Genomic DNA, 8280 nt, shown 5'->3' with positions numbered 1-8280 from the left:
CCCCGTGTTCCAGTCAGTCCCAAGTCAAGTGATCCTGTGTCCCGATTCCAAGTGTCCAGTTCCCCGAGTCCTCCGAGTCCAAGTGTCCCAGTTCCCCCGAGTCCTCCGAGTCCAAGTGTCCCAGTTCCCCGAGTCCTCCGAGTCCAAGTGTCCCAGTTCCCCGAGTCCTCCGAGTCCAAGTGTCCCAGTTCCCCGAGTCCTCCGAGTCCAAGTGTTCCCAGTTCCCCGAGTCCTCCGAGTCCAAGTGTTCCCAGTTCCCCGAGTCCTCCGAGTCCAAGTGTCCTGAGTCCGAGTGTATCCGAGTCTCCTGAGTCGAGTCTTTGAGTCCACAGTTAAGTCTTCGAGTCCAGAGTCAAGTCTTCGAGTCCACAGTCAAGTCTTCGAGTCCAGAGTCAAGTCTTCGAGTCCACAGTCAAGTCTTCGAGTCCCCAGTCAAGTTGTCGTGTCCCCCGTCAAGTCTTCGAGTCCCCCGTCTAGTCTTCGAGTCCCGAGTGTTGTGTGGCCTTGTGGGCGTCTGGTATCCGCCCCTTGAGGGGGGGGGGTACTGTCACGATCTGCCCCCTCCCTCTTGACTGTGTCTCTCTCCTGCCCCGATTAGTCCATATTGTTTTCACCTGTCCCTCGCTAACCTGCCCATGTGTTCCCAATCAGCCTTGTGTATTTATACCACATGTTTTGCTGCTGTCCTTCGTCAGATCATTGTTGTTTGTTGTCACCGTTGTGTTTGTTCCTGCCGTTCCCGTTCTGTGATTAAATTCGTTTTTACGTTCTCCGTGCCTGCTCTTCTGCCTCCGGAACCCACCACCACACATGGTCCACCATCTCCAGCCACACATCGTGACACATTTACACTGAATGTTACCGCTAATTAGCAGGTCGCTAACCACATAGCACATCCCGTTTTTTAACTATAACAGTCATAGCATATTTCAGGCATTTACAATCATATTCACCTCTTGCAGGTCACAATTGAAGCTTATATAAGGACCACGATTAGTCAACCTTCTTGACTAAACCTCAATGTTTCCCACAACTCAACGCCTCCTCCGTTAGCTCTCTATGGGGCTCGACACACGGGAGGCGACAAACGACTGCAATCAGCGAAATTCGTTGCTGTCGCTTTTATTACCTGACACACGGGAGGCGACCTGCGGCAGTGGCCAGCTGCAAAGCCGTCGACGCGTTCTATTCCGTGGCGAAATTGAAACTTCCGTTGTTTTGATTGGCTGTGTCAGGATGGAGGGAATTAAGGTTATTTAAGCGGTTCAGAGTCAAAAAAGTGGTAGATATGATGTTTCACAAGGTGCTGCTAGAGTTATGTGAAATCTTACTTCTGATTTTACAATATAAAACATAATAATAATCTACTTCTCCTTCATGTTTGCTCGGAGGTGTACGAAGCATCCTGCCCGCTCATTGGTCAGTGAATGAAACCTCCATTGATTGGTCCTCGTCCGAGCGACAGCGATGAAAAGTTGAAAATATTTCAACTTTCTGGGATCGCGTCGCTTGGTCGCCTGTGCACGACGCACGCACGAGCGCAAAATTTCACATGCACGTTTTTCGCGTTTCGCTTAGTAGGAGGGAGACCCGCGATTATCTCTTTGTCGTGCATGTCTCATTGAAAATGAATGGAGGAGAGGCGATGTCGCCTCCCGTGTGTCGAGCCCATCATTTGACGCCCTTGTTATCCTATTCTATAGACCACATGTATCGCGTCAGACCCGTGCCACAACCCGTGCACGCGCATTGGGTCCACAGCGCGCATGTGAACGGGACTCGCGAGCGAAAATATACATGGTAGCGCGCGCATGAACGGGACTTGCGAGCGAAAATATACATGGCGAGAGGTCATTTGTGCACTGAGAGGGAGCAAACTGTGTCTGTGAGCACACAAGGATGTGCACAAGTGACAAACCTGCGTGCGCGCGTTGCCAACGAGCACACGGCAGAGGAAAACGTGCGCGCGCGGTAGCCTCTCTGCGCGCTCGGCAGCCTCTGCGCGCTCGGTTTCTAATTCCGCTAGCTCGGCTGTGAGGAGTTTTGGCACTCTGGAGGCGTGGCCTGTGGAAGATCTTCCCTGTCCTCTGATTGGTTAGTTTACCCCGCACTTTACTCTCTACCTATCTATATAAAAAAATCGGAGAATCAGCAGTTGCTGTCATAGCACAGCTGGGAGAGCGGGTGACTCTCACTCTGGAGGATCCAGGTTCGAGTCCAGCCAAGGAACATAGAGTTAATGTCATATTATTCTTTCCTAATTCCTGTGATATTATTTTACAGTTGTGACCGTTCAACTGTCATTAAACGTCCGAATGTTTGCTGGGCAGTGTTTTAAAAAGTGCACATAAGCTAGATGGTTTTAACCAGGTAAAAATAGACTTGTGGGTGTAGGTATGTTCAAGTTTAAAAAGTTCTTGCCTCATTAATGTATTGTTTATTTTTTTCAGCATTTAATTGACAAATTATCCTTTCAAATAATTAATTGATGAATTACATAATTGTCCATTTAGAATTGTTGAATGGACTGAGTCAAGTTTGGTGCACTTAATATATTTCAAAACATGTTTTTTTTATTTTAATTATGCATATAAATAATTTTAATGTTAATTTATTGAAATATTTCTATTTTTTCATTACCTCACCCTTGTTTTGACAAAAACAAGACCTTGCTGGATAATATCACGGAGAAACTATTTGTTCACAGTACTTGGCTCAGTGAGGATCTGTATACCAAAGGAGGAGATACTCAGAAATCTGTCTGCAGATTGTTACAACCCAGACTGGAAGTGGTGGGCTGTAATAAGAAAGGAGACCAAACAGAGGAGTGGGGGGTTCAACAACTGATTTATTTAACCAAAGTAAGGATTTACTAAAGCAAGTTAGTGAACAGAAGATGGCCATCTCAAGGTTTTACTCGGATGTCCCTCAGCAGGGTGCAGCACTCTTGAAGGTCATCTGAATGAAAGCTTGATATGCAGCTTCTTTATGAAAGTGTGTAAATATACAGTGTGGTTGCCGTACATATGTTGAGGTTCTCAGACATCAGGCTTCTTTGCCCAGGCCTTCACTAGTGGGCTATTTTAAAAGTTGGTAAGGAGAAAAACCACAGCATATAGCTGATTGTTTACAAATGCAAGGAGGGGAATAACAATCAAAAAGCTTGTGTTCTTGGACCAGATGAATGGAGCGCTCCACATGCACTCAGAGATGTTATGGCTTCTGTTTCTATAACTTCACATGCAGACATTTGCGGTTTGCCAGAAAGAAAAGCTGGCCTGTACACTTTGCAGGGCACAATGTCATCAATGAAGAAACCCCTGTCTACCATGATGACCATCTCTAGTTGTAGCATTTTCAACACACCAGATTCCCAGGTTGGTCACTGATAGTTCCAGCATACAGTGCTGAGACAAAGGTCACTGGCCTATGTGGCACAATCCAAATGAGCCTCTTCAGAGTGCAGTTGAACTTGAGGAAAATATATGACTCTGGAAGAGAGGAGAATATGGCCATTGACACCTCAGATCAGTGCAGTCAAGAATTACTGGTGTTTGGGTAGTCCTGAACGTGTTGTGATGCCCCCACCGTCTCATTGGGTTTTAATTTGTGTTTAATTGTGTTTTTCTTCACTCCTCTGTTTGGTCTCCTTTCTTATTACAGCCCACCACTTCCAGTCTGGGTTGTAACAATCTGCAGACAGATTTCTGAGTATCTCCTCCTTTGGTATACAGATCCTCACTGAGCCAAGTACTGTGAACAAATAGTTTCTCCGTGATATTATCCAGCAAGGTCTTGTTTTTGTCAAAACAAGGGTGAGGTAATGAAAAAATAGAAATATTTCAATAAATTAACATTAAAATTATTTATATGCATAATTAAAATAAAAAAAAAACATGTTTTGAAATATATAAAGTGCACCAAACTTGACTCAGTCCATTCAACAATTCTAAATGGACAATTATGTAACTCATCAATTAATTATTTGAAAGGATAATTTGTCAATTAAATGCTGAAAAAAATAAACAATACATTAATGAGGCAAGAACTTTTTAAACTTGAACATACCTACACCCACAAGTCTATTTTTACCTGGTTAAAACCATCTAGCTTATGTGCACTTTTTAAAACACTGCCCAGCAAACATTCGGACGTTTAATGACAGTTGAACGGTCACAACTGTAAAATAATATCACAGGAATTAAGAAAGAATAATATGACATCAACTCTATGTTCCTTGGGCGGACTCAAACCTGGGTCCTCTAGAGTGAGAGTCACCCGCTCTCCCAGCTGAGCTATGACATCAACTGCTGACTCTCCGATTTTTTTATATAGATAGGTAGAGAGTAAAGTGCGGGGTAAACTAACCAATCAGAGGACAGGGAAGATCTGCCACAGGCCACGCCTCCAGGGTGCCAAAACTCCTCACAGCCGAGCGAGCGGAATTAGAAACCGAGCGCGCAGAGGCTGCCGAGCGCGCAGAGAGGCTGCCGCGCGCACACGTTTTCCTCTGCCGTGTGCTCGTTGGCAACGCGCGCACGCAGGTTTGTCACTTGTGCACATCCTTGTGCGCTCACAGACACAGTTTGCTCCCTCTCAGTGCACAAATGACCTCTCGCCATGTATATTTTCGCTCGCGAGTCCCGTTCACGCGCGCGCTGCCATGTATATTTTCGCTCGCGAGTCCCGTTCACACGCGCGCTGTGGACCCAATGCGCGTGCACGGGTTGTGGCACGCTTTAAACGCCATACACATGGGTTACCGAAGCGCCACGCGCTGGCGCTCCAGCCCGCGTCGTGCAGCGATCGTTTCTGCGTCTGCTCTATTTCTTTTGTGAGCTGCGGGTGAACCATATTCTGGCAGGAAGTCAAACCTAGACATAAGAGGCAGGCCGGTAAATTTAACAAAATAAAGCATTTCAAAATACAATTCCGCGATAGTCAAATGTATTCACAAACAGACACTGCATAAAAACCACACGAACACACACATACACACACAGCGAACTTGTGTGTGTATGTGTGACCACGTGAAGGGGGTATGGTTTTGGGTGTCTTTCAACTGGAGAAAACAGGACAGAGAGACAGAAAGTTGTAGGCCAGCTATTAACAACTGGTTCACACCATAGGTTCACACAAACACAAAAACAGCAAGGGGGAGGGGGGTGTTGAGGAAAAGAGCAGAGAAAAGGTGGAGAGGAAATGGAGGACACCAAGTGGTTAAAAGAAAAACTACGAGGCGCGCCTCGACCGGAGCGGAGAAACAAGCGTCTGGTCTGAACTGAGGAGCAGCAAGCAGCAGCCGAATTTCGTGAGCGCTTCGCCTACCGGCACTTCGGCGGCCGGTGTGTCTCCGGCCCCCAAATTCCACTACCCTCGCTCCGCTCCGCTCCGGCACGAACTCCGGAGCAAAATCGGTCCCGTTGTAGTCAATCAGAGCAATTCCACTACTGCAGCCGTGCTCCGGCTGTGCGGCCCAGTGCGCCGCCCTCTGTTCCGGCGTCCGGCAAAAATAGAATCGATCCTATTTTTGCCGGATGCCGGAGCACCTCCGCAGTCAATGGACAGGAATCACAACTGCCCAACAGGAAAAGCAGCAAGCACAACTTCCGTTTTTCACAATAAATCGATTAACAAAAAGTGTTTTTTGTTTCATATGCACAGGTTTAACAAATTTTAACAACTATCAATGGCGGCTGAACTTTAAATGCACAAAAGTAAGCCATAAATACAGTTTCCACTATCAAAGTAGTCACACTTTGTTGATCCAAACACTGCTGATCTCTCTACACAAATGATGGGCAGATTAAACAGTTCATTTCTATGCTTCTCCCACACAACGGGTGTTTGGATATAACTAAAGCGTTTATTGCTCGGACTGTATCGCAAGATCTCGAAAATCCCACGCATGCTTGTTTGCCCACCTCAGGTCTCCGCACCGCAGCGGAGCCGTTGTAGAGCGGGTACCAGTAAAAATTGAGTTCGGAAGCGAGCGGCTGCGGAAGTCGGGGCGGACCGGAGCGGAGGTAGTGGAATTTGGGGGTTACTCTTCAAGTCTGGCTCGCTACTCCCACACTAACTGCCGTTCTTAGTCCCATCCCTTACCAAAGGAACAGGGCTCTGATTGGCTCATGAGTACTAATACAACCACTGGAAATACAGAGATTGAGTGACTGACAAATGACCGTAAACAAGTTAGGTTACAGACAACAGCTCTTTTTTTTTTAAAAATATTAAACATTATGAACTAAGTTATTATCTTTTAGGCTCTGTACCAGAATAAACTTTTTATTTTTTATTTTGACAGAGCTACACCGCTACACAAATACAGTCTTAAGGAATCTGAAATTACTTCACTAAAGTCACATCACATCTACAAGGAAAATGTATGCAAAAAGCAACTTTTGTATACGAAAGCAGAGGAAGCAAGCGGAACTAGTAGATGTTTTAAAATATATTTTATTCTTTTTACAGATTTCAGATGTTTTACATAAATTCTTTAATTTTCCAACCAACTTGAAAGTCAAATGGATTTGCTGAAGATGTCTGGTTCCACTTAAACTAGTTGCGTAACGTAAAGAGTAATATACATTTTTTTTAACATAGCAACAATGTATTTGATCTTTACATTTAAAGACCACGTTCACTAGTATAAATGAAAGCCTTGTGAGTCGGTCTTTGCGGGACAAGGCAGTTGAGACGTGAGCAGTCGGCAGGCTTTGAAGTCGTACTTCTCGATATTCTGACATCTCGCCTCTGATTGGCTAACAGTGACATGGCTCTACCACTGACTTGGTTTACTTTGCAACGTTGATGTTTAATCTCCACAAATAACACAAGCCTGAGAGAGTTCTACCATGTTGTGTAGTTGCTAATGCTAACGGTTAGCTTCTACTAGCCGAGACGTTTTATGCTGTTTCCTGGTCACTAAACCAACAAGAGCCTTCCCCGTTGCGAGTCAAGATGGTTGAGTCCATGAATGAATTAATGATTTTGCAGTGTGACATAGATCTTTGTGGCATTTTTTGACATGAGCATTTCCAAGTGTGTTGCTGCCAGTTAACACAGGAAATAGGGGTAGAAGACTATTTTCATGTTCAGTCTGCCTGTTAAAAACAGAGTGGTTGATTGTAGTTAAAAAACAAAACAAAAAGGATTTCCAAGTGAACTCATTCTTCAGATATAATAATTTCAGTAAAAACTCAAACATCTTGTTTTAAATCACCCGCTCCCGTTCTTCCTGAGGGGGTTGATTTTCTTTGATTTTAGATCAATAGATTTTGAAGTGCCCTCTATCTTGCAACATGAACATTCTTCATGTCTGTTGTCATTGATTTTGTCCTCTCGCAGCAAAGACGGCAAGTCTTTCTGTATGTGACAGAACACTGAATGATGTCATCATATGTGTGGACACAAATGTTAAATTTAACCAGAATAATCAGGGTTTTGCAATGTCCACATTGTCATAAAGACTAATTTAAAAGCAGAATCTGAGCCTTTTTGGAGCTGCTGAGATCTTCTTCCCTGAGTAGAGTATGTTAGGTTAGATGTGTGATGTCACTGAGGGTTCAGAGACAGAACTTTTAGAAGGGTGGTCATTTGCTCTGCGACACTGGCTGCAAATCAGATGAGTCATTTGCCTTGCAGAATAGATCCACTACTGCTTCACACATCTATGAAAGCAATGAGTGTGAATTAAACATTAAGGTTATGCAATGATTTGCATAAAAAGTGACGTATGGTAGAGGCTAAAGCCTCTATGCACTGTAATGGTTGGTGACCATTTGGAACCACAAAATCAAGGGGAAAAGATGCAAATTTTTCCTGCAAAAGACCATTTTTAAAGGATGTATGCATGTGGGATGCATTATTTGCTAACAAATAGTGTTAGGACAATTTTCTTGTCACAATTTTTTTAAAAAGGTTGTCATTTCCCCCCCAACCATATTAATTTGTTTCTAACATTTATACGACATAAACACAATCAATCATTTTATTTAGTTTGAACAATACCATAAAAAACCCAATAACTAAAAAAGCAGATTCTTTTAAAAGTAAACAGAAAATTTCTAAAAGAAAACAAATTCTTTAAAATAACAAAAACTTATAAACCTATGATAATTCTCTCCTATGTTTTACTAAATTTGTTCAATTTCTGTCAAATAAAAAAAAGAACTATACATCAAAATCAGGTGTGTTTCATGGGAAAGGTTACTTCATTATGGGTAAATTTTTTGGCAGTTTATATATTAAATGAGTTCATTTTGTCTTTATTATAAA

This window comes from Nothobranchius furzeri, chromosome 10 (assembly GCF_043380555.1).
Source record: "Nothobranchius furzeri strain GRZ-AD chromosome 10, NfurGRZ-RIMD1, whole genome shotgun sequence".
NCBI classification, from domain to species: Eukaryota; Metazoa; Chordata; class Actinopteri; order Cyprinodontiformes; family Nothobranchiidae; genus Nothobranchius; species Nothobranchius furzeri.
This window is presented reverse-complemented; position numbering follows the sequence as displayed.